Source organism: Triticum aestivum, chromosome 2A (genome assembly GCF_018294505.1).
Source record: "Triticum aestivum cultivar Chinese Spring chromosome 2A, IWGSC CS RefSeq v2.1, whole genome shotgun sequence".
In the NCBI taxonomy this organism is placed as follows: Eukaryota; Viridiplantae; Streptophyta; class Magnoliopsida; order Poales; family Poaceae; genus Triticum; species Triticum aestivum.
Genome location: NC_057797.1, coordinates 739,014,403 through 739,022,765, shown reverse-complemented (window position 1 = coordinate 739,022,765; position 8,363 = coordinate 739,014,403).

Genomic DNA, 8,363 nt, shown 5'->3' with positions numbered 1-8,363 from the left:
CGCCGAGCGCCGCCGCCTGCGCCATCTCCGACCGCTGCCTCCGTCCTGCTCCTCCCACCGGCCGGCGACCTACGCCGCCACCTCGCCTCGCCGCGGCAGGCTCCGGCCACCGCGCGCCGACCTCCGCTCCGGCCAGATCCGATTGGGGAGTGGGATGAGATCCACCACTCCCCCGATCCAAACGGCTTTGTCCCGATCCGGAACCACCCCGTCCCGGATCTACTCGTCCGCCCGTTGACTTTCCCCGAGTTTTCTATGTTTCATATGCCCATGTTCATCGCATCGTAACTTTGCATCCGTAGATCCGTTTTGGGCATATAGCATATCAAAATGTTCGTCTCAGAGAGCACATCATTTCATCTCATTGCATCATTTTCATTTGAGTTCATATTGATGCCCGAAATGCTGTTGGAAGAATGCTATTTGAGTTAATTGTCAGATCTGCTGCACCAAATAGCTATTTGTCATTTTTGCCATGATTAATGTGTGCATAATATGCCCCTGAGCTCTACATGTATTTTGTTATATGCTTTGCCATCTTTCCAGAGGTGTCATCCATGTATTTTTGTGATGTTTGTGGTGACTAGCACAAGCTTGCCAAGTGGTGCATTCGTTAATGCTGATTTCAGAGACTTAGGATTTCTCTAAGTCCTTGATCTGTTTTTATCAATATGCCATATGTTCATGTTGTTTCCTAGTGATCCGTGCCTCTTTTGAGGATGATCAGTAAGGATGATTTGTTAATCTTGTAGTGCTCTATCCATCCATATCTTTGTTTGCAATTATGGAGCACCCTAGCTTGAGTCAATCGAGCTCTACTTTTGTCATTTCGTGTATCTGGGCAGATTGTCTACTTGTTATTGATTTTGCCGAGGATGTTGTAGTTGATCCGTGCATGCTATGTTATTGTTCTTGCCATGTCTAGCTTGTATAATGTGTATTCTTGATGGGTGTATGCTTAGATTGTCATGGCATGCTCTATAGTGAGTGCATCGAGCTCATAAACATGCCTACTTGATATCTGTTTTGCATGCTCCAGTTTTTCACTAAGTCTGAGAGTCTGGTTATATTTTTGCCATGTTCACATGCTTGCAAATGTATTTTTTGATCCCTTTTGGCTCAAGGTCACTAAGGGACTTTTGTTAAGCTCTTTGAGTAGCTCCATGCCATGCTTTACCTTGTCATGTTCAGGTCTTGTAGCATATAGTTTTCATGCTCTGAAGTGTGCTACCTGATCTGAAATTCCAGACAAGTGTTAATTTCACTAAGTCTGAAATCTGTTTACCAAATGCTTTTTTGCCATGCTTATTTGAACCTGTTAATGGATGAATTGGCCGTAGCTCAGTGTTCCTCTTTTGCTAAGCATCATGAATGGATCCCTGCCATGTATTTTGTTGTCATGTTTGAGTGCTGTAGCATGTTCATCTTGTTGCATTTAGATGGCTACTTGCTGTATATCGCAGACCGGTGCCATATTTGAATGGCTTGCCATTTCCAAACCGTAACTCCGATTCCGGTGATCTTTATATCGTTTTCAAGCAATTTCATCTCACCTTTCCAGTGGCACACTTGGATTTCCAAGTTGAGGCCAGGTTCCATCTTTCCTTTGCAAATCATGCATATGCATCGCATACCGCATACCGCATATCATACCATGTTCATGTGCTGGTTGTTTACTATGTTGTGTGCTTATTTCCGGTGTTTGCTTCTTCGGGTTGGTTCCAACAACGTCGCGTTTGTGAGGATCCGTTCGACTACGTCCGTTTGTCTTCTTCATGGACTCGTTCGTCTTCCTTGCGGGATTTCAGGCAAGATGACCATACCCTCGAAATCACTTCTATCTTTGCTTGCTTAGTTGCTCGCTCTTTTGCTATGCCTATGCTGTGATACCTACCACTTGCTTATCATGCCTCCTATATTGTTGAACCAAGCCTCTAACCCACCTTGTCCTAGCAAACCATTGTTTGGCTATGTTACCGCTTTGCTCAGCCCCTCTTATAGCGTTGTTAGTTGCAGGTGAAGATTGAAGTTTGTTCCTTGTTGGAACATGGAGATGTTGTTCCTTGTGGGAACATGGTTACTTGTTGGGATATCACGATATATCTTATTTAATTAATGCATCTATATACTTGGTAAAGGGTGGAAGGCTCGGCCTTATGCCTGGTGTTTTGTTCCACTCTTGCCGCCCTAGTTTCCGTCATATCGGTGTTATGTTCCCGGATTTTGCGTCCCTTATGCGGTTGGGTAATAATGGGAACCCCTTGACAGTTTGCCCTGAATAAAACTCTTCCAGCAATGCCCAACATTAGTTTTACCATTCGCCACCTAGCCTTTTCTTTTCCCTTGGGCGCGCCCAAGGGTCATCATTATTTTAAACCCCCGGGCCAGTGCTCCTCTGAGTGTTGGTCCAACTTGTCAGCCGCCGGTGGCCACCAGGGGCAACTCTGGGCTGGCCTACCGGAAGTTTAGACAATCCGGTGTGCCCTGAGAAAGAGATATGTGCAGCTCCTATCGGGATTTGTCGGCACATTCGGGCGGTGTTGCTGGTTTAGTTTTACCTTGTCGAAATGTCTTGTAACCGGGATTCCGAGTCTGATCGGGTCTTCCCACTAGAAGGAATATCCTTCATTGACCGTGAGAGCTTGTCATGGGCTAAGTTGGGACACCCCTGCAGGGATTTGAACTTTCGAAAGCCGTGCCCGCGGTTATGGGCAGATGGGAATTTGTTAATGTCCGGTTGTATAAAACCTGAAGTTGACCTTAATTAAAATGCATCAACCGCGTGTGTAACCGTGATGGTCTCTTTCCGGCGGAGTCCGGGAAGTGAACACGGTGTTGGAGTTATGCTTGACGTAGGTTATTTTAGGATCACTTCTTGATCATACTTTCTCGAACGTGCTTTGCCTTCTCTTCTTGCTCTCATTTGCGTATGTTAGCCACCATATATGCTAGTCGCTTGCTGCAGCTCCACCTTATACCTTTTACCTTACCCATAAGCTTAAATAGTCTTGATCACGAGGGTGTGAGATTGCTGAGTCCCCGTGGCTCACAGATACTTCCAAGACCAGCTTGCAGGTGCCGTTGAACCGTGCAGATGACGCAACCAAGCTCAAGGAGGAGCTCGATGAAGATCTTGTCCTTTGTGTTGTTTTCGTTCTAGTTGATCAGTAGTGGAGCTCAGTTGGGGTCGATCGGGGACCGTGTCGCATTTGGGGTTCTTCTTTTATTTTGGTTCCGTAGACGGACCTTGATTGTATTTGGTTGTTGTAATGCTTTATTCATGTAATTGTGTGAAGTGGCGATTGTAAGCCAACTATGTATCTTTTTCCCCTATTGTATTACTTGGGTTGTGTGAAGATTACCTCACTTGCGACATTGCTTTCAATGCGGTTATGCCTCTAAGTCGTGCTTCGACACATGGGAGATATAGCCGCATCGAGGGCGTTACAAATAGATGGTGAACGATTAATGAGATAACAAGCAGTGGAAGCGGCCTCAGCCCAAAAACGCCTATGCAAACCTGCATTGGACAACATGCAACGGGCTCTGGAAATAATGGTCCTGTTCATGCGCTCAACAACACCATTTTGTTGAGGAGTATAAGGAACGGTGTAGTGTCTGACAATGCCTTCATACTTGCAATAATTCTTAAATTGCTTAGAACAGAATTCCATACCATTATCAGTGCGAAGTATTTTTACCTTCTTTTCAGTTTGTCTTTCAATCATAATCTTCCACTCCTTAAATACTGAGAATGCTTTATATTTATGCTTCAAGAAATAAGACCAAACTTTTCTCGAATAATCATCAATAATAGTCAGCATGTAACTAGCACCACCTAATGACTTCTTGCGAGATGGTCCCCATAAATCAGAATGCACATAATCAAGAATACCTTCAGTTGTATGAGTCGAAGTGTTGAACTTCACCCTCTTGTGTTTACCGAAGATACAATGCTCACAAAATTTCAATTTACCAGGTTCATATCCATCAAGAAGACCTCTCTTATTTAACTCTGCCAAACCAAGTTCACTCATATGTCCAAGACGCATATGCCAAAGGTTAGCAGCATCACAATCAGAATTCTTTGAAACAACTGGAGTAGCGTTACCTGAAACGGTAGAACCTCGAAGGTAATAAAGACCATTGGTCGAACTTAAGTCACCTTTCATCACAACAAGGGAGCCTTTGGTGACCTTCAAAACACTATCTCCACCTGAATATTTGTACCCCTTTGCATCAAGGGCACTCATAGAAATAAGATTTCTCTTCATCTTCAGAATATACCAAACATCTGTCAAAGTTCTGATTATGCCATCAAACATCTTGATTCGAATAGAACCTATGCCTTCAATCTTGCATGGTGAATTATTAAAACCCAAAACGGAACCAACAGAAGTAGTGGAATCAAAAGTATTAAACCAATCTCTATGTGGACACATATGAAAAGTGCATGCAGTGTCAAGTACCCACTCATCATTGGTCTCAGCACATCCAGCAATAACGACAAGAGCATCATCGGAACTATCATCACGAGCAATGTTAGCAGAATTTTCACCTTGTTTGTTACCTTTCCTCTTTTCCTTGTTCTGCAACTTGAAACACTCAGAGATGTCATGCCCGTCTCTTTTGCAATACCCGCAATACTTCTTGTCTCTGGATTGCGACCGGCCCCGGTAGCCGTTCTTACTTTTGCCTCTATTTCTATTATTGGAGTTCTTCTCCTTTGTCCTACCACGAACAGATAATCCCTCGACTTGGGATGAACTCGAACCATCATGAGGCACCATTAATTTCATCTTCTCCTTAGAGTTCAAAGCTTCATAAACTTCATTAAGCGTGAGAGTATCACGACTGTATAATATGGTGTCTCTAAAATTGGTATAAGAACTTGGCAGTGAACAAAGTAACATTAAAGCAGTATCTTCCTCTTCATACTTAACCTCCATTGCAGCTAGATCGGATATAATCTCCTTAAATTCTGAAATATGATTCAAAACATTACCTCCCTCGGGTAACCTGTGCAGGAATAATTTTTGCTTCAGATGCATCTTGCTGGTGAGATCTTTAGTCATGCAAATCCCTTCCAGCTTTAACCATAGAGCGGCGGCAGTTTTCTCGCTCAAAACTTCCTGCAAAATATTATTATGCAAATGGAGTTGAATTTGTGACAAAGCCTTACAATCAATTTCTTTTCTCCTTAGCAGTCCAGTCCTCAATTCGGTTCTTCCCAAAACTATCCAGTGCTACATCATAGTCGGCCTGTGCCAACAACGCCCGCATCTTGACTTGCCATAGGGTAAACCTTGTGTCACGATCCAACAGCGGAAAATCGTACTTCATGGATGCCATGAGTCGAACAAATCTCTGCACAAAATAATACAAGTCGGAGTAGAATAATTCTTGACAGAATAAATTTGCGGGGCAAAGAACCAGAAAGATAGCACCTGGTAGTAGTACTGGACAGTGGACGAAGCAAAGGAAGTTGAAAATCTGTAATTAGCACTAGCCTTTGTCACGTACTAGTGCAACTAGTACTGGCTTCAGGTCACGATCGAGAGCAGCCTCGGTACTTGAGCCAGTATGTGCAGCGGCGGCTCGGCGGATTAAACAAGAGCGGCCGCACCCTTGGATGATATGAAGGCGTAGGACAGAACTTCTGTCGTACTCGGTGACGTCCAGCAGTAGCAGCGGAAATTGATTACACTTAGGACTGGCGGATCGACAAGTCGCGTCGGCGGCGGCGCAAAGGACGCTGGAACCCTAGTCTCCTGATCTCAAATCTTGTATCTGTAACCTCAGCTCTGTATACCACTTGTTAGATAATAACGAGATAAAAGAGACACGAGAGCACACAGATTTTTACGTGGAAACCCTTGCGGGAGAAAACCACGGACGCACGAAGACGCAATCACTATGAGGAGGAGTATTAGAAGTACAAGACGACTGGCCGTCTGAGGTGCGACTACATGGGTATATAAGAGGGCAATACATGAGAGTCCTTGGAGGAAAAGTAAACGAGTTGTACTCGTACGCGTCGACTTCAACGCAAAGGCCCACACCGGTTGTACTATGTCTAGTCCAACACGGTATTTGGATCACAATTTAACACTACTAGGAAAAGGACTATAGATATGATTGACACTAATGACGCACCAGGCACCAGGGAAGTAGTGCGCCACTACTATATACTAATGGCGCACCAGTTGATGATGCGCCATTAGTGTGGAAGACACTAATGGCGCACCAGAAAACAAGTGCGCCACTAGTGATATTTTTTTCTTCATTTTTACATACATACTAATGGCGCATCCTACCGAAATGCGCCATTACTAGTTCTAACTAGTAATGGCGCACGAGACATGGAGTGCGCCAGTACTGAATTTTTTTATTCTTTTTTTACAAAACTACTAATGGCGCACCGCCTCACAGTGCGCCATTACTAGATGCGCCATTAGTATATATATATATATATATATATATATATATATATATATATATATATATATATATTTTACTTTTCTACAAAACTACTAATGGCGCACCACCCACCATTAGTAACCAGGGTTACTAATGGCGCATTTGCAGGTGGTGTGCCATTAGTAACCTGGGACCCCAACAAGATATTTTGGACAGCCTCACACCTACCCACTCACTTTCTCCACTTCATTCCCTCCACCTGCTTCTCCAAGTTTTCGGCTGCCTCCTCCTCCTCACCTCATTTCCACCATAGATTCATCAAAATTAAGTGGTGAAATTACTTTTTTTTGATAGGTAAGTAAGGGGAAAGCTATCTTCATGATGTAGATCTACTTTTTTTCTTTCTAGCTCGCTCCAACAACGTGCACATGCACTTTTTGTGGCCTAGCTAGATCTATGTATGTTTGTGGTGTTGCATGTGTTTGTGGTGTTGCATATATGTTTGTGTTTGTAGGTACCGGTATTTGAAATGCGATAGTTGCCAATATTTTGCCGGAATGTTGATTCATTTCCGTTTCGGCGAGAATTTTGGCACCATGCATTCTTTTTTGTCCTATTTTTAGGGAAGGTCATGCCAAATTTTTTTCTTGGTTCTAAAATATCGTTTTGCTCTACCCCGCAGGCGACCATGGTCCGCACGATGACCGAAGGCATCGTGAATAGGTTTTTGAGCTCCGCGAAGGCCGAGATGCTTCAAAAGAACGAGACGGAGATAAGATGTCCGTGTCGAAGATGCAAGCTGAAAAGCCTTATTGCGGACCTGGATTCCGGGCAGGTGCGGGACCACCTGCTCTCGCGTGGTTTCATGGATGGCTATCGGTGGCAAGGTGATGAAGATGACTATGAAGTCATCCATGGGGGCCGGGCAAGAAATGAGGAAGGGCAACAAGACAAGTACCACCGCGGCGAGGGCGGGCGAGAAGACGAAGAATCTCCAGGACATGATCACGACGGTGATGCTGTACACAGTCATCATGTAGAAGATGTCGTACATGACGATGAGGAAGATCAAGATGAAGTGCATGATCATGAAGATGAAGATGCCGGAGTAGACGACGATGGAGGCTGGATGCAGGACCCTCATATTCAAGAGCTGCTTCTCAAGTAGACGGATAACGCAAGAGCTGCCGCCCGAGAGAAAGCCAAGCTGGATCAACTAGAGATAGACGTGATTACTCCATTGTATGAAGGATGCAGGACCGAGGATACCCGCCTGAAAGTAACGCTCATGGCTCTGGAGATGAAGGTAAAACACAAAATGACCGACGCATGCTTCGACGAGAACATGTCATTCTGGCACGAACGTCTTCCCAAGGGGAACAAGTGCCTGACCAGTTTCGAGGAGGCGAAGAAAATCGTGTGTCCTCTGGATTTACCGCACGTGAAATACCATGTGTGCATGAACAATTGCATCATTTATCGGGACGAGCACGCGGAGCCTACCATATGTCCGGTGTGCGGCGTCACTCGATACAATAAGAGGAAGAAAGCTCCTCGAAAATCGATGTGGTACTTTCCGATCACTCCTCGTCTGCAGCGGTATTTCGCGGACCCTAAGGTAGCAAAGCTCCTGCGTTGGCACGCGGATAGGGAGGAGAAGAAGTGGGAAGATGACGGAAATGATCCGGAGATAAATAAAAAAGACAAGATGCTGAGTCACCCTAAGGATGCGAGCCAGTGGCAAGCGTTGAACTTCGAATACCCAGAATTTGGGAAGGATCCAAGGAACATCGTGTTGGGCGCGAGCACCGATGAAGTCAATCCGTTTGGCAGCCAGACAAGCACACATAGCACATGGCCTGTGTTTGTGTGGATGTACAACCTTCCCCCCTGGTTGTGCATGAAGAGGAAGTACATTCACATGAGTATGCTAATTGAAGGGC